General features: G+C 46.3%; 1 long non-coding RNA gene across 2 annotated transcripts in view; it reads right to left on the reverse strand.

The window, feature by feature from the left end:
* Positions 1-2,486: 2,486 nt before the first annotated feature.
* The window catches only part of LOC125756906 (uncharacterized), a 458,042-nt gene continuing 434,093 nt past the window's right edge, over positions 2,487-26,435 (reverse strand). The window contains exons 1-3 of one of the 2 annotated variants that reach the window (XR_007414864.1): positions 4,578-4,743; positions 2,889-3,072; positions 2,487-2,595 (exon numbers count right to left, since the gene is read on the reverse strand). This is a non-coding gene — a long non-coding RNA (uncharacterized LOC125756906). Of the gene's footprint in view, positions 2,596-2,888; positions 3,073-4,577; positions 4,744-26,435 lie in introns of those variants that run through there. The other variant, XR_007414865.1, reaches the window with a different exon arrangement.

Below are 26,435 nucleotides of genomic sequence, written 5' to 3' on the forward strand. Positions count from 1 at the left end.
TGAAGCTTGCGTTCTGACCATAGCCGGCGACCGCAGAAAACTCGGTCCAGCTGTGCAAAGCGAAGTGGAAACATATCTTAGCCATGCATAGTACAGTATAGCAATGCGTGGGAAAGCCAAGTTAAGGTGATATGACAATTAGGAGGAGGGAAAGCAGGATGGGAGAGGGTACAGCATTACATAGCCTTGTATAGTATAGAAAAGGGGGTGGGAGAGGGAAGTGAGGGTGAGGAGGTGGGCAAGGAGGAGGGGTACGCCACCAGCCCCGTTGCTTCCTCAATCTTCGCACCACTTGTGTTTAGCTGCTCCAAGTTGTGGTTCCTATTTACCAATTTTAGCTTTGCTGTAACATGTTTACGAACCTTTCTTTTTGTTGTTTCACGAGGTAGTTGTTTACCAACCGTTTTGTTGTCCTTTGTGGTTTTTGAAAACTTTTAATGCTGTTCAGAGTACCGCAACGATTGTGTCACCTTTCGTGGATGCCATGTTCACTATTACCTAAACAGTTATCATGCCGGCCGGCCGTATCACCCGATAGCGTTTAGCGTTGTGCCCTGCCCTTGTTTTCTGCCCACTATATACTTCGAAGGAGAGAACGTGCAAAACGAAAGCTTTTTATTTTGTCAACGTTTTAGCCGGGAACCGGACTTGATCAGGGAACCCTGATAAAATGTTCTCGTTTAGCGCACGTACCGTGGGAATCGATGTAACGCGAAGCATGCGGCGGAAAGGTGACTGGCGCAATTTTTTACATTGAGTGAAACGTTACGAAATGCCGCTAAGGATATGTGCAAATGGTATACGCACAAAGATATGTTGAAGAGTTGCACATGTGTTATATAACCAGTTGTTTACGCTTGCGTAACGATGCCCATAGCGACATGGGTATTACCAACACCAGGCGCGGCAAGCCGATATGTAGTGCTTATACTTGTCCGTTATGATGGAGAACGCGTTTTACGAACCCGTGTGCATGTGTGGAAGGGGCTCTTGACAGCTGTTACGTAGATGGTGGCGAGCGCAACGTCTGTTATTGTGATTGATGCGCGCAACGCAGACCTCGCCGATTCCGCTGCTTGTCCGGCGATGTGGGATGCCGTTGAAGTTGCGCATCGCCGTGTTCGTATATGCGCACACGCCGCCACACCTGCAATGAAGCCGCTTGCTGTGGACGGCACAATGGAATACTGTGATTGAAGTGGGCTCATCCTTTCAGGTTTCAGAAAATGCTAACACGCCAATGTCTGTAAGCAGAGCGTCTTTTTCGAGGTCGTCCGCGCGCACATGCAGACGGCACGTCGAGAGCGGCGAGCGTGAGATTATTGTTGTGGTTGTGGCACCGAATGAAGGTGGTAGCCTGGTCCATGGCAATGTCTAGAGGCCTGTTTGCCAGCCGGGGCATGTCGTCGACAGAGTGTGTCGATAGAGCCGGCGACATGTCGGAACCTGAAGTCACCTTTTACGTTGGTGAGATATACACCAGAGCACGCCTGTCTCGCACCCAGGCTGCTGGCGAGCCGAGCGGATACTCTCGCACCCAGACGCCGGGCTGGCCGTACTGCCAAGGCGCGCGCGGGTTGCACCAAGTAAACAGGGCAAGCTGCAGTTCTGAGGCTTTAAAGTGCAAAAAAGTACCCGTTCACGCCGCTTCAGCGTATAAGAGCTCGTCTAGGCACTACTGCGTCGTCTCTGGATGCCAAAACAAGCAGCGCAACAGGAGGATATTACTTAGCGTTGTCTACGGCGATCACGACGCGCCACGGGAATAGCGCCGGCGCGGTGTTTTGAGCTTCGCCGCGAATGGATAACTGTGATTCAAGCAGAAAAACTAGGAGCCGAGTGAAAATACGCGAGTAAGTGCACTCTAAGAAAAAAAAAAAAAGAGTATGCGTGACTCTTTTAGGAGAGTTCTGACTTGCCACGTATAGGACTCTCTTTGAATAGTCACGGTGACTCTCTTGGTGGGTCAGGGTCGGCTCGTTCTAGGAGAGTCCCCTGACCCTCCAGGAAGAGTGGGAAGACTCTCATCCGAAGGATCACGTTACCACTTATAGGGAGTCAGACGACTCTTGCCGGTAACACTCCTACGCGGGTCGAGTGACCCACACCGAAGCGTCAAGCGACTCCACAAGTATTTTAAGCTACTCATTTGACCCTTGCTCTACTTTTGCGCGACTACTGTTGAAAATAGTGGAGTATTCATTTTAAGCATGCCCAATAATACTTGCCGTTCTGCCCAGCGGCTGCAAAAAAAGAATAGTTCAGTTTTAGCATTATTTTAATAAAACTCGTCAAAACAACACATATTTTCCAGCAAAGTTATATAGAAAGCGCGAAAAGATGGTATTTGATTTCCAATTAAGAAGTATGGGTATTCTTCGTTTACGTGCTTCTATGAGTATAGCCAACTAAAATGTGTGACTGATGTGCATAGTGTCATATAGTGCAAAATAAACTGCAGAAATGGGCATCATGCTTCAATTTTTATTCCTCATGATTAAGAATAAATCAAAAAGTGGTACGGCTGGAGGCATCAGACTTGTGGCTTGCTAGGTTGTCGCTCCTCTTCAGCGTGAGCACCATGAAAAACGGTATCTGAAAAGCAGAACGTGATATTATGATGAGAAAATGAAATTGCAGTAAAGGTTTGCAAAACCTACAAAATAAGTGGTTCACATAGACACAATGAAGGCTCACAACAAAACAACAAATGCAAACACGTATGGAAGGGAACCAAGTTTTTTGCCGTTATCGTGTAAAACGCAACTTGCAAATAGTACCTTTTGTAACACGTCACTTGGCAACAAACTCGCAGCACAAGATGATGTGAGCCTCTTTTAAACAACAAACGAAATTGGTTTAGGCTCCTTTGCGTGGGTGCCACTCACCTCTTTTCCTACGTCGTCTTGTCCAACCAAAGGAAATGTAGGACCGACTGCCTCGTTGACAGGGCGAACGCTGCTGTTGATTTTCCCATCACGAGCGGTGAGGCGCCAGACCAGAGCGGCACCTTCGTTTCCCCGAGTGTGGCTGTCAGCTGGAGTGAAGAGGCGGGAGAAGTGATCCGGGATTCTGGGAATAACCAAAACACACACATTATTTGTATTTAAAACCACCCTTTGTGCAACACACCGTTATTGTACACACATCTGCCACGAGTGTTTAGTTCAAATTTCGCAACGAAAACAAATTTTCACGTAAAAGGCAGCGGGAACCTCGTTTCGCAATAGGCACTGGCTATACACGAATGAAAGCACTTTTTTTCTGAGAAATCGCTTCAAAATTTGGTTTCAGAATAAACACGGTTTTGCGCCGGCTTACCCCGACACCCAAGCACATCCTCCGGCAGTCAGGGGCACGCCGTGAGCGGTTACTGACCGCATGTTTTACAAACGTAACCCATACTCAGATGCGAGTACGAGGGCCCGAACGACACCCAGCGCGTGCGGACGCCGTCTACGTCGAGATCAGAGATGTCATATGCTAGAATTCGCACACAATTTCTCACAATCACGTACACTCACTTGATTCTGTTATAGCGTCATCGCAGGTGTTGGCAAACCATGAAAACAGCAAACAGAAACGAAGGAAAAAAGTGCACGGCGGCGGCCGCAACAACGGGCGCCGTCGAAAGTCTAGCATTGTCGCCTTACCGGCGAGGCGTGTCCAACTTGAATGACTATCGCATACGATCTGGAAGCCACCGTACTATATCTGCACCTCAAACTACCGTCTAACAAAAACCATTATATATAGTGCGTCTGAGCGTTCTGTACACAGGCTTTTTTTCATTTTTTTCACGTTCCCACGCGCGGAAGCACGCAGCACACTCAAGGTCGATGGAAATGTTATTATGAAGTAAACTAAAGTGCATCTCAAAACGACATCTTGCACCTTCAGTAGTGCAGACACAACGTGCGATCAGCAAGAAATGACCCTTGATAATTGTTTGCAAAGAGGGTTCAAAGAGGGACTTACAAAGAGGGTTCAACTTAAATTGAGGACGACGCAGCGAGCGATGGAAAGGAAAATGATAGGTGTAACCTTAAGAGACAGGAAGAGAGCAGTGTGGGTCAGGGAACAAACGGGGGTTAATGACATCATAGTTGAAATCAAGAAGAAGAAATGGATATGGGCCGGGCACGTAGCACGTCGGCAGGATAACCGGTGGTCATTAAGGGTAACTGACTGGATTCCAAGAGATGGCAAACGCGTGAGGGGGAGACAGAAAATTAGGTGGGTAGATGAGATTAAGAAGTTTGCAGGTATTACGTGGCAGCAGAAAGCACAGGACCGGGTTGATTGGCGGAACATGGGAGAGGCCTTTGCCCTGCAGTGGGCGTAGACAGGCTGATGATGATGATGATGAATTGTTTGCATGGCTCACTTTATGGGAGCTTGTACAGCAACGCGCATAACGGTGGCAACTCGTTAACTGACAGCTTTAGTTGGGCATCCGCAACAGCCCCGCGGACACAGACTGCTGTTGGAAATGGCTGGCAGATAACTTCCGCAAAGCTGCTGCAGACGCCCAGCTAAAGCTGTATAATTAGTACCTACGAAAGCAGTACACTCACCGTTAACTGGCGCCCGTTGTCCGTATCCGCAGCTCCACGAATATTCCGCCCTCCAAGCGTCACTTCGTGCACGGAGCCGGCGTCAACACTGTCAACACCACCGAGGACGCGCATGAACATGAAACTGATGAAACTTCAAGACACGCAACCCGCGCAACCAACGCAACCACGCAACGCATTCCAATAGACGAGAAGACTGAGACGACTGAGAGAGGAGAGCGGCGCGCCACCACGGCGCCGACCCTGTCTCCGTCGGCGCCAAAGGGCAAGCGCGCGATATGCATGACATATACGGCGGCTCTTTCATGACGGAAGCCAATCGAGACGCGCTTCAGGAGCGTGCAGTGACTCCTTAAAAAATGCTAACTTTTTTTCTCTGCCTGTACCTTCCAAAAGGGGTCACATGGACGCCCGAAGAGAGTCACGGTTCCATGACCCTCTTTTGACTTTTTTTTTTCTTAGAGTGTACACTAACTGCGTGTATTCTGCGGTGTGATGCCCACCTATTTCATTTTACGAACCTAATTTGCGTGACACGCAGCTGGGTTGAAGGCGGGCGCGAGCTTTGTGTGGGGGTGCACTTCATACCCTTAAGCGTTTCCTTTGACGAAAATGTAGTGCAAGGTAGTGCTTTCAAGCACAAGCAATCAGCGTGCTTTGCCACTTTCAACGTAGTGTCAAGCTTTAGTGCTTTTGATGGCATCCACGCCTTGAAGGTTACAAGCTTTCGCCTTTAAAAGGTAGTAAATGGTACGGTGTTCCTGAACAGCTGGCCAGAATTTCGTGCTTTCATTTCAGTGTTTGATGTTCCAAATTTATTTGGACACGGGGCATCCAGCTGCACATAATGCATATATTGGCACGTAAGTAAACAGTACTCGCGCCAGTGTCCTTTACGTCGCAGGCGTAGCGCTAGCTCAAGCAGATAAATTTTTAGCATATTTACACAGCACACATTTAATAAGAGACAGCTGGATTCCGCCCATTTCAATATCGGCTTAACTAAGAGTAGCATAGTTTCGCGTGTAAATCATCATCGTTACAGGATTAAAATCGCGCAGATAGCTTCCAAAAGAGATCGATGAACGTCAATGGAGGTGATACTCTCTGACAGCACGCTTTTGTGAGCAAGACGCATTATTGTAAGAGCGCTCGTGAAACAAAAATGACGTTCTGCGAAACTACACGCAAAGTCTACTCTAATTATTATGCGATGCATGTTAAAATGACGAGTTTTCACAAAACTCTGTGCGCAACTTGTAATATGCGGCAACAAAGCATTGTTTCACTCTTTTGCGAGCTGCATTGCAATTACGACTCACGCGTACTACAGCGGGGACGTTTTATTTACAAATGTAACAGCGTACGTACCTGACAAGGTTGCTTCCGCAGCCTGCTCAGCACGTACATATAGCGTATACATTGTAGACTTGCATGAGCAAGGTGTTCTTGATGTTCTAATAAAAAAAGTCACAGTTTCGCCGTTACGGCAAAGCAATGAATGCGATAGCAATAAATTGGAATGTAACGTGAAGAACGGAAAGCAGCTCGAAATTGACGGCGCGTCGCTCGGGCCCAAGGACGCACGAAAAGAACGCACACAGGACGAGCGCGAACTATCATGCGTCACAGCTCGACACTGGAAGTGCACTGCTCAAACATAAAGCAGGACGCACGAAACGAACGAACAGGTACACACAGGACGAGCGCGAACTGTCCCAGTTGTTACTTATTTCTGTTTGAACAGCGCGCTCCTTTCGCAAACGCGGCCGCTGCAGCGAGCGAAGCGACCTTCGTACGCTCTGTGACTTCAGCGTGGACATCGCTGGGAAAGCACAAGACAGACAACCCCCCGCTCACCCCCCCCCGCCAGCCGCCCCCTTCTTTCCTCGAGATAAGTGCACGAATGCGACCACGCCCTGTAATTCGAAGAGCAACGGCGTTCGCAGGAACGGGGCGATGATCTTTAAAGCACACCACGTGTGCCCGTCGCGCCATCTATGTGGTAACTAAGAAAGCATGCTGATGTAAGTGGTGTATATAAATAGCTAGCCGTTAGCAGCCCGAAAGACGGTGCTGTTGGTGGCGTAACCGTCTAAAGCCGCGCGCTGGAAAGCGGGAGGTCGCCCGTTCGATTCCGCGCGACGGAAAGTTTTTCTGAATTATTTTTTTTTGTCGCTTTAATATACATATACACACACACACACACACACACCACACACACACACACACACACACACACATATATATATATATATATAAATATATATATATATATATATATATATATATATATATATATATATATATATATATATATATACATACATACACATACGGTGCATGATGACGGCAAAAATCAGCAGAGACTGTCCATGTAATTGCTATCGCAATAAAACGGCGACAATGTCCAGGCTGAAACGCGAAACACGCTCTCCGACGGGCTGAGTATAGACCAGAACACAGCGAATTCCATGCGCATCGCTATATTGGCATCGCGCGTCGCGCCATCTATCGCACACGCGACGAAACAACACGCGCGGGCTGCCACGCCAGCAGACGCTACACAGAGCAAACGTGAAACTTCCGAAACTCAGCCCGTCGGAGGGCGTGTTTCGCGTCTTTTCTAGCCTGGACATTTTCGCTGATTTTATTGGAACATCAAGAACATCTTGCTCATGCAAGTCCACAATGTATACAGTACGTGCTGAGTGGGCTGCGGAAGCAACCTCGTCAGATACGTACGCTGTTACATTTGTAAAAAAAACGTTCTCGCTGTAGTACGCGTGAATCGTAATTGCAGTGCAGCTCACGAAAGAGTGAAATGATGTTTTGTTGCCCCATATTACAAGTTGTGCACAGAGTTTTGTGAAAGCTCATCATTTCAGCATGCATCGCGTAATAATTAGAGTGCGCTTTACGGGTAGTTTCGCGGAACGTAATTTTTGTTTCACGGGCGCTCTTACAATAATGCGTCTTGCTCATACAAGCGTGCTATCAGAGAGTATAACTTGAAGTATCGTTCAGCGATCTCTTTTGGAAGCTACCTGCGCTATTTTATTCTTGTAACGATGGTGCTTTACGAGCGAAACTGTGCTACTCTTAGTTAAGCCGGTTAGCTATCGCATTTTCCTGATTTTTTGAGAAGGTTGGACACATTTCTTGAAACACCCTGTATATATATATATATATATATATATATATATATATATATATATATATATATATATATATATATATATATATATATATATATACATATATATATATATATATAGATATATACACAATTCTAAAACAACTCAAGAATTTCACAACATTTTATTTGAAATAAGTAAAATAAGTATTCACAAGCTTTAACACAGGAACATTACGATTATTTTTTACCGAGAAAAAATACAGCAATTATTTAAACTGAGGCAAGCGCGTGCACAGCAGGAACTGTAGAGTCTTTGAAATATTTTGTAACTGCTGGCTGAAATATAGCAGTGACTACAGTTTGGAAGGTGGTACTTTGTCAACAGCTTTTAAATAAAACACATTCATAAATATTAAGCAAGTTTCATGAGTTACCATTATCACGAATGTCATGCTTGTGCATTGATGTCATGTCATGTAGTGGATGGATGACACTGTCGCATCGGTAACACTGGAGTTTTAAACAAAAGCGCCTTCATCCTGTGATCAATATAGCGTCGATAGTCCCGTTGTGACATAGTTCCGACACACACAGGGTGTGTGTACAAAGTACGACAGCACGCAATTGACCGGCGAAACGTAATCGTTTATTCCTCCCATTTGGAAGCGTATAAATAGCAACTGAAGGGGCGACAGGGGGGGGGGGGGGGGTAAACGAAAGGCGCATGCGCCACCAGCGCGTGCAAAGCCGTTTGATAGGGACTGACGCCACTTTACAACAGTACGCGGGCTTTATGGATCTGGGTAACTCGATGATGAAAAGAAGAAAAGTTACCCCTCCCTGTTCCAACGTGTCTTTCCTTGGGGCCATCGAGTTTCTTACAATAATACCTAGAGGGGAATCTGGCGCTAGTGTCTACGCGGGCTCCTTGAGCGGCGCTTCAACCACCATGGGAATGATGGGAAGTACAGGCTTCGGATTTGCTTCGGATGGTTTAGGTTCTTGAGATTCGTCACGCTTGTTTGCCGAGTGTAAAACAAAGCGATACAAACTTATTTACGATTAAAACTCGCTTCATTCTTTTGTACGTAAAACGTACTGCAAGAAGATTGCGTGACCGTGAGATGGAACTGAAACCTGGACAAATTCAACCACCAGGGTATGCACTGCACTGCAAATGTGTTCCTGATTTGGCATCACAATATAATGAATTATTTCTTTACAACACTTAAAACAAACGCGCTTGTCTTTCCCTCGAAAGCACGCATTATCTATTTATGGAAATAACAGCACCGTACTGAGTGAGAAACACTCAACGTATCATCTGCTGCGATGCCAGATGCGTCTGTCCAAATGGCCTGCCCCCAACGCATCTCTCGTTTTGTTGTGAAGTCGAGTCAGAGGAGCACGACGGTGCATCTACTTAACTTGGCCGTCGTTTTGCAGTCGATGTGAAAGAGTTTTGACAAGTAGCGCTTATCCCAAAGCGTGAACTCAATGCAATTTCCACCACTGGCATGGGACGCTACATCTATGCGCAGCGGTGAGTGCACGACGCTTTGTTAAAACTGTAACCTGTAAAACAACCTGTAAAGCTGCAACGTGGCAGCAAACTAAGAAACCTAGCGGTCGTCAACCTTTTTGAACAACAAAGGCACTGCTTGAGTGCTTTGCAACGCGGCCCACTGCCCACCCGTCGCAAAGAACGAAACTGAAACTATAGAAAAAGATCCGTAGATAGTTCGCTAGCTAACGAAGTCCAATCCGAAGCCTGTACTTCCCATCATTCCCATGGTGGTTGAACGATCGCAGCGTCAGTTTCGTCTCTAGGTTATTGTATGAAACTCTATGCTTCGGGCTTTGTTCGTCATTGCTGATTATTCGAAAACTATTCGAAACGTATTCGCCATTCGAAATTTTTCGAATATTCGCACACCCTTACCGAAATGCCTCGGGGAACCAAGACATGTCGCGCCGTAGACTGCCCAAACAGCTATGCAAACATGGATAAAGCCGGGGCGTACATCCAGTTCCATCGGTTCCCGTTTGCAATCGCCGTCGTCGCCGGTCTTGCTCGTGCACCGGTCGCCAACGATGGCCTTGGTTGCGTCAGGCTACGTGAAATACACAGACTGAAGATTACCATAGCTGTTAAAATATTAGGAACGGCGAAGCATCGAGAAGAAAACAAAACGGTAACAGGAGTGTGCAAGTACAACTGAGGAACGTGTGCAATCGGCGAAGCATAGTGTGAAAAAAGACGAAAAGTGAATGGGAGACGTACGCTCTCCTTTTTTAAATGTTAAGAGATAATGTTAACGTGTAGACAGAATAACAAAGCATTGGAAAAATAGAAAAAGTGCTACTTATATCTAGCTCCACATCGTAGCTTATCGCGTTAAGTCTGGTCTGCAGGGCGCACATGCAAGGCAATTCTCACTCGTTGTTGCCTTTATATTCCGTGATGTCGCGCACGTGAGCGGCTTCGTGCAATCGGCAACCCTTCTTTTGAACAGACGCTCGAAAACGCGTACGCCAGCTGATCAAGCTTTTAAAACCTCAGCGCGAAACAACTGGCAGCGCCGTGGGTGCATTTGCGCTGCCAGGACTCGCCTTCCCGCCAGGGGCCCTCCAGACAACAGTGAGGATCAGCGAGTTCAGCAGTTAAAATGCAAAGATGCTTATTTTACAACGTGTGGCCAATCGGGCCTGTCTCATTTGCAATCCCGAAATGGAGGAGGCATCGTGTCCCTTCTGATCCACCTCCGAGCGAAAACATGTCATCCTTTCTAGGCGACTTGGCGACCATTAAACGCGCCCGCGGCCGTAAACGACTGCGCGGGAGTCCCCAGAAGCCCGGCGACGGGCCCCGTTATCTGAACACATGTTCGACGGTCGAACGCTATGTGCATTGTTCAAAAGAACACTGTTGCTGCCGCTTCTCTTAGCTTTAGGCGCCAAACGGCAGACGCAATAGCGTACAGCTTCGGATGGTTCAAAAAGAAACGCCACCGCTTCTCTTCGAATACAATCCCCAACAGAGCCTACTTACTCCGCGTCGTCCGCTTCACATGCCAGTGCTGTCTCTGCCACCGCTTGCGGCGCTGTTCCGGAGGGGCGCTGCTGGCGCCTTATGACGCCCGCCCGGTGCCTATACGTCCATACATAGGGCATGCACATATTATTGCACGTTTTGACCGGTGTTCTCGGCCAAGACGTCCAATAAATGTACTTTTTTTTATGTGCGCCTGCACTTCATATTACTTATTAATAATCGGATCCGAGGAAAGTGAAATTATGCATATTGCCAACAAATTATTCACAACTATATCAATGAGTATTTATCTGAACATCACATATTTTTTTTTTTCAACGTGGCTGCACTTCTGACTCCCAGGATACTGCATCCGCGCTTGTCTTTAGGGACAGCTTGATGCCATTTTTATTGATTACAGTAAAGCTGTTGATGCTATATGTCATGAGAAACGTCTCATTAACCTAAATACAATAAGTCATGACTCTTAAGTGCTACGTTGCATACACTATGGAATAGAGTTTGAGCGGAAAAAGACGGGACACAAGGAGACAAGACGACTGAACGCTTGTGTCCCGTCTTTTTGCGTTCAAATTCTATTCCAGACCATGAACCAACTCGCCCAGCACAGCATTTTGCGGAATACAGAACTACCTAAGCTGAAGAGCCCAGTTCATAGTATGTAAGCACGTTCACTCATCTTGTGTCGATGTTATGCCTGGTGATGCCATAGGGCTCTATCTGTGGTCCATTACTGTTTCTTATTTACATGGCTCATTGCGTATGAAGTGCTTCGCAATAGCGTTAGGAAGCTCGTTTCACAGAAATTGCGGTGTCGGCGTCGATGGTTGTGAGCAAAAAATCATCATCTTGTCCGTCACCGAAAAATCGAGAAAGATGCAAATAAAATGAATAATAAAAAACTTCCATTCAAGTGAGAACCGAAGCCGCCTGCGTGGCAAGCAGGTGTTCTACCACAGAGCTACGCTACTGCTTGAAACTGCTTCGCAAAAACACCATATGAATGTCATGTAGTGAAAGGAGTCTCCTTGACGCATGTAATATTGCGTGGCAGAAGCGTAAAATAACGCCAGGCGTCAAAACATGTGGCGCGACGAGTGGGTGTTTTAAAGGTCCACCCATTACAAAGCCGTGTTGCCTTACGTATGCGTAATGGGCCCTTCGCTGATTCGCAAAAGGAAGAATTATGGCATAGTGGGCACTTATCAACTGTACTTGCAGTAGGCATTTCAGGATAGTTTGAAACGGCCAATGTTACGCGTACAGTAGGTCGTTTCCTTACTGTACGGTTGAGGCATGCACCGAGAACCGAAGCTAGGAGGCGATGCGCAAGGGGACCCGATTACGCAATAGCGTTCTACTGTTGAAGGCGTAGCTCAATCGTCCTCCAAGTTTTTTCCACCATCTTCAATCGCACCGAGAAAAATCCTGCCGATATCTGTGAATGTGAGAAGTTGCTATTGAGGCGGTATTTTAAATGCGAAGCATTTCTTAGCGAACCTCAGGCAATTTGAGCGTTTCTATCTATCTATCTATCTATCTATCTATCTATCTATCTATCTATCTATCTATCTATCTATCTATCTATCTATCTATCTATCTATCTATCTATCTATCTATCTATCTATCTATCTATCTATCTATCTATCTATCTATCTATCTATCTATGTGTAGACCAATAGTGGCATGGGAGGGTAAGAGGATTTGACGAATATGACTGTCGTGTCATGAATAACGTGAAAATCCTATCACGTACGTCGTCAAACCCTTTCCTCCATACACGTGTGGCACCAAGGGCCGCGGCGTACGGGTATGTGCCACAGGTGATTGACCGTTTATATCTTCCCAAGAACGGGGAGAACAGACATTGGTAATTTAAGTGCGAGAGCGTAAAGAAATAACGACATCAGCAGCGTTGATCTGATGAATGCCAACAATAAAAATCAGGATCCAAGGAGGAATCAAACCCAAGCATTCTGCGTGCCAGTCAGATATTCTACCGCAGAGCCACGCCACGTCTTGCAACTGCTTTGGAAAAAGACCATATGCAGGCGTAATGTTAGTGCAGCGTCACTTGTGGTTATAGTGCTGGCTATCTAATTTTATAACAAAGCATTGAGCATTACATATGTATTCTTTTGATACAGGCGCCATGCCGCGTTAGCATCAATTGTGGTTCCAGTGTTGGCTCCGGTTTCATAGAAACTTAATAAACATTACATTTGTATTTCTATGATTCAGCAAGCTATATTCAAGCATTGCTCGACCTCGGAGGAATACGCTAACGAAAGTTGCGTACGATATTCACGTCATCGCACCGTGAATTGCACTTTGTTTCGATAATACTCGTCTGTGCTCCTTAAGCGAGTGCTGACGTTGTTTTTTTTTGTTTGTTTGTTTATTAATACTGTTAACCCTAGAAGGATCATTACAGGAATGGATCAACAATCAGATACAGTTCAATAAAAAATATACACTCGACATAAATGTCAACATGATTTATTACGTAAGACCATAAGTTATCCTTTAAACGCCAGGGTAGTCGACGTGCCTGGTAGGTTACAATGTGCACACAACTGCTATGCTTACATAATCACGTCGATCCACCCCGTAACGCTTGGCTCAAAGCCAAAAAACGCAGCATAGACAACTGCTCGCTGACTGCTTCGCATTAAACCGATTCCCACAAGGCGTGGGATATGCCAAAATTTTTGTTTCAGGAAACAGTTTCGGGGTGATGAATACAACGATATTACTTAAATTAGTGAATAGCAGTTGTATGACTTGCATCAGTCGCCGCGAAAAGGCGCCCGCTAGGGTCCTGCGCTGATGCGCTGTGCAGTGAAGGCGAAACGAAGGGTAATAATAACTGCTGGGGTTTAACGCCCCAAAACCACGATATGATTATGAGAGACGCCGCAGTGGAGGGCTCCGGAAATTTCGGCCACCAGTGGCACCTTAATGTGCGCCTAAATCTAAGCCCACAGGCCTCAAGCATTTTCGCCTGCATGCAAAATGCGGCCGCCGCGGCCGGGATTCCTTTCCGCGACCTGCGGGTCAGCAGTCGAGCACCATGACCACTAGACGACCGTGACGGGTGCGAAGCGAAAGGAAACTCCCCACAACCTTGTGGTTGTTGAGTTCGAAAAATTTTCCTTGCTTAAAACAAATACAGAAAACAAAATTTCTGTATATACTACTACCAACAAACTATATCATAAGTGATATTTAGGCCATATTTTCACTTGGATTACTAGACTGCGAAAATGAAGCCGCAACATGGTTCAAAACGCTATTTTTTCCAACTTTGCCACAACCTTATCACAATATTTCTGCTTTAAAGGGGTACTGACACGAAAATGTTCAGTTCTAGTTTTTTTCGCGTCAAATGAAAGGTCAGGCCCCCAAGAGCCTAGCAAAGGTAGTGCTAAGTGTGAGTGCACTCTGAAAAAAGTAATTACAATATGTTTTTAAAAGCTAGTTTCGGTTCCTACTGTACCCTGACGTCACAACACGGTATGAGCTTTTCGTCACGTGCTTGCACAATATATAGTGACATTTCCACGGCCGTTCCGCACCGTGGCTCCGTTGGTGACGCAAAAGCGGCCATTTTGAATGTTTTCGTGACGCACAAGCAGTCATCTTGGAAGTTTTGATACCTAACGTCATCACAACTAGCCAGACTGCTGCGTGAAGTCACCAGAATTCGTACTGTAGCCTGACGTCAAGCTAGTGTCGATGTCGGTCGGTGCGCCATGGGAAAATTGACATCAATATCAAATCAAGGTATCTTGTCAGCATTTGCTGAGCTTCACACTTGCTCAGAGCCGTCTCTGCATACAGGAGATTTGTATGGCAGAGTAAACTTGCCTTCGAAAAAAGGTGTCAGTACCCCTTTAATTGTACTTTTATGATTTATTAAACGCACTTCTAAAGCCACTAGTCAATATATTACTTACGAAAAGTTTCTAAAAAACGTTAAACGTGCAGCATTTTGCGAAGTTCTGTCATGACCAAAAACAATGCAAATTGAAAAAAAAAACGGTAACAAGTTATGATATGCGTGGACTACCAACGCCCAGGTTTCTGTACAAGTCGTAACGCCAGAAGCAGCGTATGCCCAACCCTGATGTTTGCTACGATCATTAGCATATATTGAAAAATGATGTCCTGCGGAAAAAGTTTCACCGGCTTCCAACTGCTGACGAAGCCATGCTTCGGTGAACGATCTCTAGGTTACATGCATAAACTGCAGATGACACGGATGCTACAAGAAAGTAACGGCGCTTTTTATTGTTGTGCTTCCCCACAATGATTCTTATGTCGCAGCCTGAGCGGCATTGCTTGATAGCAGCCCAAGTACGCACCCTTTAGGAGATAGCGGGACTTCTTTCATGGTGTCAATTAAGGGGTCGTTTACATCTTGTTGATTACAAGCTTCTTATAACACAAGTCGGTTCGCTGGGTTGGTTATTAGTGGACTGCATGCATCACTGGCGAACTGCATGCATCATACTCCGTAAAGGACATTCGACATTTTATTCACACATGTCGAACGCGGCAAGAAGCCGAGGTTTTGGCCGAGTCCCTCTAGAGCGCAGCGCTTGTGGGTCACGAGGCGGCTCCTTGGGGGGAACCTGCGCTCGAGGGCGGGCCCGGGGCCCGCGTCGCCCCGGGCAGGAACAACGGCAGGCTTGATTTGTGAGCGAGGAGGCCCGCGGCTGCGGCCCCGGAGCCAATAAAAAGCGCCGAGAGGCGGAGTTGGCGGCACTGAAGGGCTCCCCAGCTTCGCTCCACCCTTGGCGATGCGCACTTTGGTGCAGGCCTTCTTTTTTTCTCCCCTCCTCGCCTCGCTTCTTCGTCGGACCGCTGATGCTGTTCATCACCACACCGGGTGCGGCAATTTCCATTGCCGCCGCTGACATTATTCATTATCAGGCCTACGCGCCACTGCATTCCCCCTGCCTCGCGCTACTTTGGCGAAAACTTTGCGCAGCCGGCGATAGCGGCGGCAGCCAAGCTGAATAAAACATGTCCCGCGGGCGTCTCGGGAATCAATTGGGCGCTTCTTTGTTTACGCGATGAGCTCTTTGACCTTCTAACCAGGATGGATTATGGCCGCCGAGGAGACATCGGGGACGACCGAGACGCTATCCTTTTTCGAAGGGGCGCGCTCCTTGGGTCCCGTGTTTTCCTCGCCTGTCATGCGACAGGAACGGCGCTTCTTCCTCCCACGCGTAGAACCAGTATAGATGGAGGCATCTGTCGCAGATGCTCTTACGCCCTGACACGTAAGCAAATGCGTGCCAACTGCGCTCCCTCGAGATTCGGGAGAGCTTTTGTTGCAGTCCGCAGATTCTTCTGTGTTAAGCAACTATGATCGGCATTTGATGAACGCCGATAACAGGGTTAAAGAATAAGCGGCGCTCATGAGCGTACATTTCTCTTCCATAGAAGGAGTACACCATAGAGATTTTAAAGCGCAAAATAGTTCTAGATGACATACTGAGGACAGACAGCATGCCAGGAAAAACTATAAGCAGGACACGACGAAGAAATTTGCTGCTCCTTGTTTGCAAAATTAAAGCATACTGTCAAGGCGTCTCTGTGGCTCTGGCATGTTGCGAACGGCCAAGTTTTCAATATAACGTCGGGCTTACGTGATCATAACGGCAACCCGTAAATGCCACTTGGAGAACTTGATGTAAAAAAACATGCTTGATCCCTCCGTCAAAAAAATCTGTTGAGCAAGTGGAATATGTGGAGATTTAGCCTTTAATGAAGAAAGACAGAAAAAAGGAAAATAGAAATGCCCTACGTTGCAACAAGTCTAACAGAAATCTCTTCCCATGTGTAGAGGGGGCACGTACAGCAAGGTCGACAAATGGGCCAGTTGGTGATCTTAATTCGTGTGTAGCAACGCACAGAAAAGGAGAATGCGGACAAACACAGTGTGTGATGTCTGCTCCGCTTGGTCCTGGATTCCGTGCGATGCTGGTAGCAATGAACAAGGAGTGTCTTTCCTTCTGTCTCGGACTAAGTAGATCTAGGTGCCCTGCTTGAAAAAGGAAATCCCAAAAGATGAGCGCCTCTTCTACTTTCCCATCATGCGCATACACGGATCGTCATGATCGCTTAAAGTGAACGAAAGATGCGTGCACCTTCCGCCCACCAATTCTACAGACCGATCGGCCTTCTTTCAGCAATGTACAAAATATTCACGAAGAAAATTTCGAATAGCATAAGAGCCACACTTGACTCCAGTAAGCTATGGAAAACAAGCTGGCTTTAGGAAAGTGTTCTTCCACATGTCACCATCATACGACTAACCAAATAATTGAGAAAACAGCCCAATACAAAAAAAAAAAAGAATCTGGCAGATTCCACGCACTGTGGGAATCAATGTCATGCCAAGCAGTCACGTGTAGCAGCGTATGCCGGATTTTTTGTTTTGAGCCAAGTGTTTCAAGGTCGTTAATAACACTTCCTGTTGGGCGAGTTGGGCTTGAATAATATACCACATCTTTTAGCGCAAAAGTGGAAAGCAAAGGAATCCTGAGAAAAAAAAGATCACAGTAGTGCACAGGGCGAGCGCTGAACATCAACTGACTTTATTTTAGAAAATACCACTAAAGGTGTACCCTTTAAGCGCATGCGTGACCCCTGCGTCGCTAATAAAGCAACAAATAAAAAAAAGCTATAATCGCCATTGAATAAATAGATGGAAGTGTCGCTATTACACTCCGTGCCCGTATTCTTAATGGCTTCCAGCAACTCTTTTCCCAAGGTATCAGCACGTTTACCCAGGATCTTAATTTCGCGAAGCCGTGGTGCACATGTGCAAGCAGCGCAGTGGATGGGTAAATGCGCATTACTTTGATTTTTCAAGGACAATTCATGTTCCCGCGCACGGTCGTTGATACATGTCCCAGTTTGACCTACGTAGGTCTTCCCACACGATAGTGTTATGGCATGCACAACGCCGATTGCGCACTTTACGTATTGCCTTTACGTATGTTTCTTTTGGCATCCATTCTTTTTCTTGGCGTGCACGCAATCCAGCCAACTTTCGAGGACTGGCACGCCGTGTTTGCTGGAAACCTTGTTAAGGTGGCGGGACGGTATACCACTTCGGGTCGCCGCTGTTGCGCCTTCGTGCCTCTTCAAAATGTTCTGGGAGCTTGCACCAAGGCTCGCACGAGAGCTCGCCCAGGTTTTTCTCAAGACTCCTTTCCACTTTTGCGCTAAAAAATTGCCGTACGTGTTACAAGGTCGTCTTTGTGTAAATTTAGTAGTTTTGCGCATATCGTGGGCTTATCAGGCACGCCGAGTACACAGGCGTGTAAATGGTAGCTCATGGTCCGACGCAGGCCTGTAGCCAGGGGGCGGGGGGCAGCCCCCCCCTTGAAATTTTGATGACACATGGTGTTTTATCGAAAATAAATCCTGAAAATAGGCGCTTTTTTCAAATAGTCAAGGGTTTCAGCAAGGCCCCCCCTCCCCCCACGAAAAAAATTCCTGGCTACGGGCCTGGTCCGACGTAACGTCGGTACTCACATTAGAGCACGGACGTCAGTTTTACCGACAGGAAGTGCACACCACGGTGCGATGATGTGCATATAATAAGTAGCGGTCGTAGGTGCATTCGCGCAACGCTTGACTATAGCTTACGGAGCCATAGTTGTACGTACATATGTAATGTTTATTATATTGATATAAAAACGGATAGAAAACTCTACGAGAAAAAACTTTGCGTGGGTTAAACGAGAGAAAGACATACCGGTTCTTACTTTAATGTGCACATCAAAGAAGTGGACAAACGCGATTGCTTTGTGCCGCTCGTCAGAAAATATTTTGGACTTTCGTGCTGCAACGACCCACAGCAACCAATCACGCGGTACAGATATAGATAATAAATAACAAGTTGTGGTGTTGTCTAACACCAGTTGTGGTCATGCTTCTTGTCCAACCTTAATTTTTATGCACTCTAAGAAAAAAAAAAAAGAGTACAAAGAGGGTCACGGCACCGTGACTCTATTCGGGTATCCATCTGACCGCTTTTGGAAAGTAGAAGCAGAAAAAGAGAGTTAGCATTTCTGAAGGAGTCGCAAGACTCTCGTCAAGCGCGTTTCGATTGGCTTCCGTGATGAAGGCGCCGCCGCATACGCCGTGCATATCGCGCGTTTGCCGTTCGGCGCTGTCGTGACGCCATGGCTCGCCGACGGAGCCGGGCTGGTGCGGCGCCTCCGCCTCCTCTCTCAGTCTCTTAGGTCTTTTGGAATGCGTTGCGTTGGTTGCGTGGGTTGCGTCAGTTGCCTGTATTGTAGTTTTGTCAGGCTAGTGAAAGAAACCCACGTGACTGGTAGAGGAAATTGAGGCGCCATCTATGAATTGGGATCAGAGTTAAAATCTGCGCTCCGTCTCTTTCCTCCCAACTCTCTTCAAGCCCCTCTCTGGCGGGATCAACTCCCTCTCCGCCAGGAGGCGCTCTTTCCGCCGCATTGAATGTGGCGATATTCACCCAGGTATACGTGTGGGCACGAGTCTACATGAAGCCTTGGATTTTAGGGACAACAATGGAAAGCTGCACACGTTCGCGATAGAAATAAGTAAGAGACGGTTAGAGTATTGGTGGCAGAAAAGTAGAGATAAAGAACAAAAATAAATAATGGGGGAAAAATAAGGTCATTCTGCCTTAAGAGGCAGAGAGATGGACCGTGAATTTATATTTTTTTTGGTATAATAACATAGATTTAATCAATGTAGATAAGGTATTAGGCCAACATGAATCAAGGAAGCTTTTTTTTTTTTCTTCGAGCCTGGTGGCAGACATGTCACCGCCCCGTTTTAAAGGGGACGCTCATAGCATCCATCCATCCATCCATGCTGGTGCCGCCGACTTTGAAATCACTTAGAAAGTTTCGTGTCTGGCGTTGGTAAGGCGTGCGTTAGCCGTCGTCGCTCGTCGATCTCATGGTGCTCGCTCGCTGTGTGCTTATGCGCCGCGATGTTTTACAACTAGCGCTGTTCGTGCATCGTGCTTTGTTGCTCGAATGCTTCCAGAACAAGTTCCGGAAGATGGTGCCGGCCCCCAAAGAACGACAGGTGAGCGTGCCCTTTGAGTCGCGATTTTCACTGTGTAAATTTGAATTCACGTCCATATCGATTAGCTGTTTTCCGCAGTGGCGCTACAGTTAATGTTTTCAAAAATTACTTATTTGAAAAGTGCACGATGCTGTGTTTACATCTTTATACGAACAAGCAGAGGACGTAAAGCACATGTGACTTAACTAGTTACAGGTTTACATCTCTTATAAAACCGCGTGTCTGAGTGTGTGCTTTGCATTTGTCTCCGGTTAATTGGGTTAATCACTCGCCATCACCTATAACTAGGGCTCCGTGTTTTCGGTGTTTATATTTTTTGAAAATCGTCGGGTGTTTATCGGAGTTTATATTTTTGGCGGAAATTCGGCTTTTATCGGAGTTTATTTTTTGTAAATCCCCGATTCTCCGAAATTCCGAGTTTTGCATTCTTCTCAAAACCTCAGAATATTAGATCAATACATACCTGAATACTAAAACATCAAACACACCAAGCACATTTTATTTTTTCTAGAAGGTTTGAATGCACAAAAACATATATGCACAAGCGAAATACTTGAACACAAAACACCTGTATTTGTGCGCATAACAACCTTAGCTTAAAGCTTATTGTAAAACACACAAGCATACTTTGCGAGGTTGCTGTCAGTGATCGAGCGCGCTCCTTTCGACTGACGACTCTGAGCTTTGAAAATGCCCTTTCAACCTTAGTGCTAGAAACAGGAAGCGCCAGAAGACGCAACGCGCAGCGTGAAAGCACTGGCCACTGGACATTGTGAAGTCTCCAAAACGACAGGGGTTCAACAATGTTACATATTTCATAGCACTGATAGTGCGCAAAAACTCTCAGGAGCTGGCTGATGTCGTCAGTTTCAAGAAGCACTAATTGAAAAATAGACGCATAGGTTTGGAACGCGCAGGGCAGCTCATGCTTCACATTTGGATTCACAATTTGAACACAGTACCAAAACGATTCTTTGCTGTACTGGAGTTGATCGCACAGGTTCCTCTCAGATGTCTGTCTCCGCTTTTCGGCGACAGCATCGTAGTATCCGTGAAAGTCTGCGACAGTCGTTAGGCAGTCATTCTCTTGAAGGAGGGCGAACGGACTTGTGACATCCGATGCGAAGACCTCGGTTGGATCACGCCATTGACTGATGAGAGCGTTCAAAGTTTATCCCCAGTATGGGATAAACTTTGGTGTGCCAGGGCACTCTCTGCCTCAAGTTCCTTGATGATTGAGAGCACGGCACACGAATTGGTCCTCAGAAACCTCATCTTAACGAGCAAGTCGTGTAATAAAACTCTTGAAATAAAACTCTTGAGCTTCTCACACTTCGTTACCTTGGCTTCGTCACTTCCCAAGAAAGACAAAATGGCGCGCCTGTAGTCAAAAAATATCTTCTCGAGCTTCATAAAAAGAGAACCACCTCGAAGGACATACGGTTTGCAGCGACTTCAAGGACATGCCCATGGCCAAGCACAAAAGGCAAAACTTACGGCGTAGCTCCCGCGACAACTTCAACAGGGCAGGAAAGTGCACAACAAAATCTTGAACTAGGTTAAACGAGCTTGTCCTGATTCCATCCTCCGGAGCGTAGTTGGGTAGGTGGCACGGATCTTAGAAGTGAAGCGCCTTGAATTCGGGGTTGGAGAGTTGCAAGTCCTTGTGAAGCTTCTGCATGTAGGAAGCTGAGTCGGAGCACAATACAGCTACGTCGCCTAATACAGCTACGCGCGGTAAACTTTATATCCGTCAACCCAGAAGATGTATCAATGATATCTTAGAACTTGCCCTTTCGATAAAGAACGGAACCAGTATAATAAAAAGTTTGGCGAGTTGGTGTTGGTCCAGGTCATATTGGCCCTTGAAATCGGAGTTTATCGGATAAATCCGAATTGTCAAAAGTTTTACCGGCGAATGTTTATCTGATTTTTTCGTATAAAACCGAAAATACGGGGCCCTACCTATAACCGCGTTTCTGAGCCTCTAGGTAGATGCATGTGCTGGTTCGGCGAAGAAACGAGTTCACTTTTGCACGAGTGCTCTTTATCTTATTGGAACTTGTCACTTTTATTCAGGATGGAAGCGTTTGTAAAGTTCTTTATTCACACGTTTGATAGTTTTCTTACAGAAACCAAAGGCCCTGACCCCTGTACAATCAGTGCTCCGGAAGGCCACACAGCTGACCGGTGCGCCCAGAGAAAAGCTGAAGAATTGCAGAATCGGCGCATTTCAAGAAGAGATGCCATGAATCCTGCGATATCATCTGTTCATTTTCTCCGTCTTTATCGTCATAGTTATATGAAAAGCAACGTTTTTGAAAATGTAGCCAGTGAAGTACGGGAAATATTAGTTGTGTTTATGTGGAGTTCATTTTGACATCTTTAAAATGATCTTTACATTATTATTATATGTTTAGGTATTTCAACTGCCTTCGTTGTTTTTGCATTGCAGTGAATGTTCACTTTTGTTCGTTATCACAATGATGTCATACAAGCCCAATTTTGTGCAATACCGTGGACATATAGCAGAAGCTCTTCTGCACTATTGTCAGTATCAGAATTGCGTTTTTTAATATGTGCATGTGCCCTAGTGTTACGTTCTGTTTTTTATCCCACTGTTCTTTCAGTTCTTAATTTTGCCAGGAACATTCGTGTTGTTTAGTGATCATGAAACGTGTATATTAATCTCCTGTTAATCTGTTAATCTTCTGAGCCTGTATCGCACCACGTTTGATGAAAATGTTGATTTTCGGAAACGAGGACAATAAAAAGAGACCAAAGATATTTTGTGTTGTGAGTACAATTTATGCTTTCGTTTTCTGGCCCATGCTGCACGACGGCATTGTTTGCAGAATGCACAATTGCAAATTGTGTAACTTCAAACGCGCAACCATAGTCCCTCAATAGCTTTTCTGGTCACGAAACTGCCGCCTCAGTTTAATAAAGAGCTAGCAGCGGCCGCCAGAGGCGTCACAGTAAAAGAAAGGCCACCAAGCGGAGAGGTCGCCTTAGGCGACGCTTCTATTTTTTCTTCTCTGGTACGTCGCGGCCGAAAGCACCGCTCTTTTTAGACAATCTTTACGTTCTACTTTGTCGCAGCAATTGTACGAACTAAACTTGGAACTTCTGAGAATGTTTTCTTACCGAAGACAAGGCGCATAACCGAAAAGTAAACAATCTCAAGTTCAGCTGGCGGTTCAGTGTGCCAACTTAAACTTTTTGTTACTGAGAAATTTCTCTTTACTTGGTCTAACAGGCCTCAAATAAAAACACTGATGTTACTGTCATGCGCTGTACAGACGATGAGACATCAGTGGCGTTACCATTAAATGCATGACAACCTGAGCTCAAGGTCGTGCACTGTTATTTCCTAAACTTCCGAGCGCACGCGTGTCGTCAGTGGTAACGGACTAATTTTTCGTAGCAGAAAATGTTTCAGGACGTGAGCTTGCATTTGCCGATAGTCTGTTTGGAACGGATACACCGGCAGATCGTAGCCGTCAGTGAAACGCTTGCTTGATGGTAGCTGCTGTCGTGTTCAGGCGTCGAAAGCTTTGCTAGTTTTCGTGCGTATCAGTCCATTTGTGGGACACAGTTTTTAACGCGATTTTCATTGTCAATATCCCCGATGAAAACCGCATAGATTAATATGTTCCCCTGTCTCAGCATTCCGATTCTTAAGCTATATCTCTCACGGGCAGGGTGACGAGGATTGACGCATGTTTGCATTCAGTGCCGTACTTCCTTGGCGAACCGGTACGCTTAATCGGATTGTAATCCCTATCTTTATTTGACGGAAAATGCTTTGAAGGGAAATGCCGTGCAAATGCTTATGAGAAACGATATAATTTTCACCTTCACTCCGCACTGGGTTAGTGTAGAGCTCAAAAGACATCTTAAAGGAGTACTGACACAGGAATCTTGCATCTTGTTTTTTTTTTACAATAACTAGCTAATGGCCCCTTTATCACGGCTGGAAAAACCCCCCTTGCACACGATGGCTCTCGAGGTCGTTTCAGTTGTTTCAGTGGCGTTCAAACTGTCCGTGGTCGCGACTTCCGCTTCGTAAAGTAGGCAGCTGGTAGGCCGTGGAACACACGAGAAATGGCGTTAGGCCTGAGGTGCCGCTTGTCTCTGGGCAACGATACGGCGTCAGCGTTTATCGTCCACATGGATGATGTCCGATCAAGCAAAGTGCCTTGCACACAGACGCACATGCTTCGAATCGATGTTGGAGTTGTCCGTTTCTTGCCACGTTATGGCTCACTTCCAGTAACTGCCCACGAATAATTGGCATGCAAAATAGCGATACCTTTTCTGTAGTGCCCTTGTAGCCGAAACGGCACCTCGGTACACAGCACCTGAACGGCATCGTCCCGCGAACGTGCCGCTTCAACTGTACAATACCTGAACTTGGCCTTTATCTAAAAAGCAATCACAGCTACAGAGTACAAATCCAAACTTTCAACTCGCGCCGGCCGCGTCTGCTGTCTCTGCGGATTCAACCCGGAGAAGCGTGGCCAATGGTAGCGAAGCTTCCATAGAAGCCCATACGTTCAGAAAATGGCGGCTCATCAGCTGCTCATGGGGCTTAGCGCCATCTGTGTGAGGAGGGATCACTTCCGGCGGAACAAAAAATAAAGCGGATGCGATGCAATATTCGGTAAAAAAGTGACGTCATTTTGTTGTCACTAGCGCGAAATTTGACCTCAAAATATTTTTCTTAGGCCCCTGATCGCTAAGGACTCGCGCTACGGCGAGCCGGCAACCCCTTGGCGAGTGCGCTTGAAGCCAACGCTAGCTAAACTAATATCGACCCGTGACTAAACAGCGGTGTTTAAGTGTACCGCCGTTAATTCGCCTAGGTTTTCCTGGGAAACCTTATTCTTTGAGCTTTTATTCTGCGTTCGTGTCATCTTCCACAGCGTGAATAAAGATGGAAGCAGCGTACCTATCATGTTTGCAGCGTTGCTTATTTGCTTCGCGCATGCGCAGGGGACTTAAAGAGCGCATTGCATGTGTGCTTCAGTTCTAACGAGAAGAAATGACGCCTGGTCACGCCAAAATAATCATATTTCAGTTTTATTCAATGGTCACAATAACGCAGTTTTATCACACCCTACACAATGCGCAACAAATGTCGTAATTAGTACAAAAAGTGCGTACACTACATGCACTATGTTTTGCCTTGTGTTCCGATAAATTAACCTTACGCGTAACGTATCAAGACATGCGAATTGTAGCGCGACAGATAACTTAGCGATCTGCTCACCGATAGCAGCAAATAAAGTAGGTACTGCGTGTTCACGAAGGGAACCAGACAGCAGGAATACTGATCCATGAAAATCCAGCAAGCACACTACTCCGAACCGTTCCCCGGTGTCTTATCTAGAAGAGAGGGCTCGCCTGGCATACGCGTGTTGCTATTGCATCCTTGGAACACCACATCGTTTCCGCGAGTACCGAGGAAAGCGCTCGGCGTGAAATCTTAGCCGCGTCGGGCCGTTGCCCGTTGAACACCGTAGCCAACACGTTCGCCAACGATGAAACGGACTTCGCAACTTCGCGAACACCAAAATCAAATTCTCACCACAATAATTCACAGAACGCATGCAAGCGAAACACCAGAACACGTGAGGGAGCGTGTCGTTGCAGACGAGTCAAGGTCGATTCAAATAGGTCGCGAATCTTCGGGCGAAAAGCGGTTCAGAACCTATTGCTACTATTGCCAACGACACCAGCAAGAGGAGTTATGGGTGCTGCGATTGAAGCGCGACTATGTTTGGAGGGAACAAACACTAATACCTCAAAACCAAGTTTTATTCAAGGGCGAAGCAATCTTTATGTTTTACAAATTACATTTAGTTTGTGAACAATATTATGTAGGTGCAATGTGCCAAGAATGTATGATAGTGTTTAATTATTGCGAAAAATCTTTTTCTTAGCGCCCCCTGAAGAGAGGCGCACGTCATTGTTATTCAGTGCAGCCCTTGCTGTGCATCGAAAGGCGCGCTCGTAAGTTCGTCTGCAACGACACGCCCCCTCACATGTTCTGGTGTTTCGCACTTGCATGCGTTCTGTGAATTATTGTGGTGAGAATTTGATTATGGTGTTCGCGAAGTTGCGAGGTACGTTTCATCGTTGGTGAACGTGTTGGCTGCGGTGTTCCACGGGCAACGGCACGACGCGGCTAACATTTCACGCCCAACGCTTTCCTCGGTACTCGCGGAAACGATGTGGTGTTCCAAGGATGCAGTAGCAACACGCGTATGCCTGGCGAGCCCTCTCTTCTAGATAAGACACCGGGGCAACGGTTCAGAGTAGTGTGCTTGCTGGATTTTCATGGATCAGTATGCATGCTGCCCGGTTTCCTTCGTGAACAGGCAGTGCCTACTTTATTTCCTGCTATCGGTGAGCAGATCGCTAAGTTACCTGTCGCGCTAGAATTCGCATGTCTTGATACGTTACACGTAAGGTTAATTTATCGGAACATAAGACAAAACACAGTGCATGTAGTGTACGTACTTATTATACTTATTACGACATTTGTTGCGCA

The sequence above is a fragment of the Rhipicephalus sanguineus genome, chromosome 1 (genome assembly GCF_013339695.2).
Source record: "Rhipicephalus sanguineus isolate Rsan-2018 chromosome 1, BIME_Rsan_1.4, whole genome shotgun sequence".
In the NCBI taxonomy this organism is placed as follows: Eukaryota; Metazoa; Arthropoda; class Arachnida; order Ixodida; family Ixodidae; genus Rhipicephalus; species Rhipicephalus sanguineus.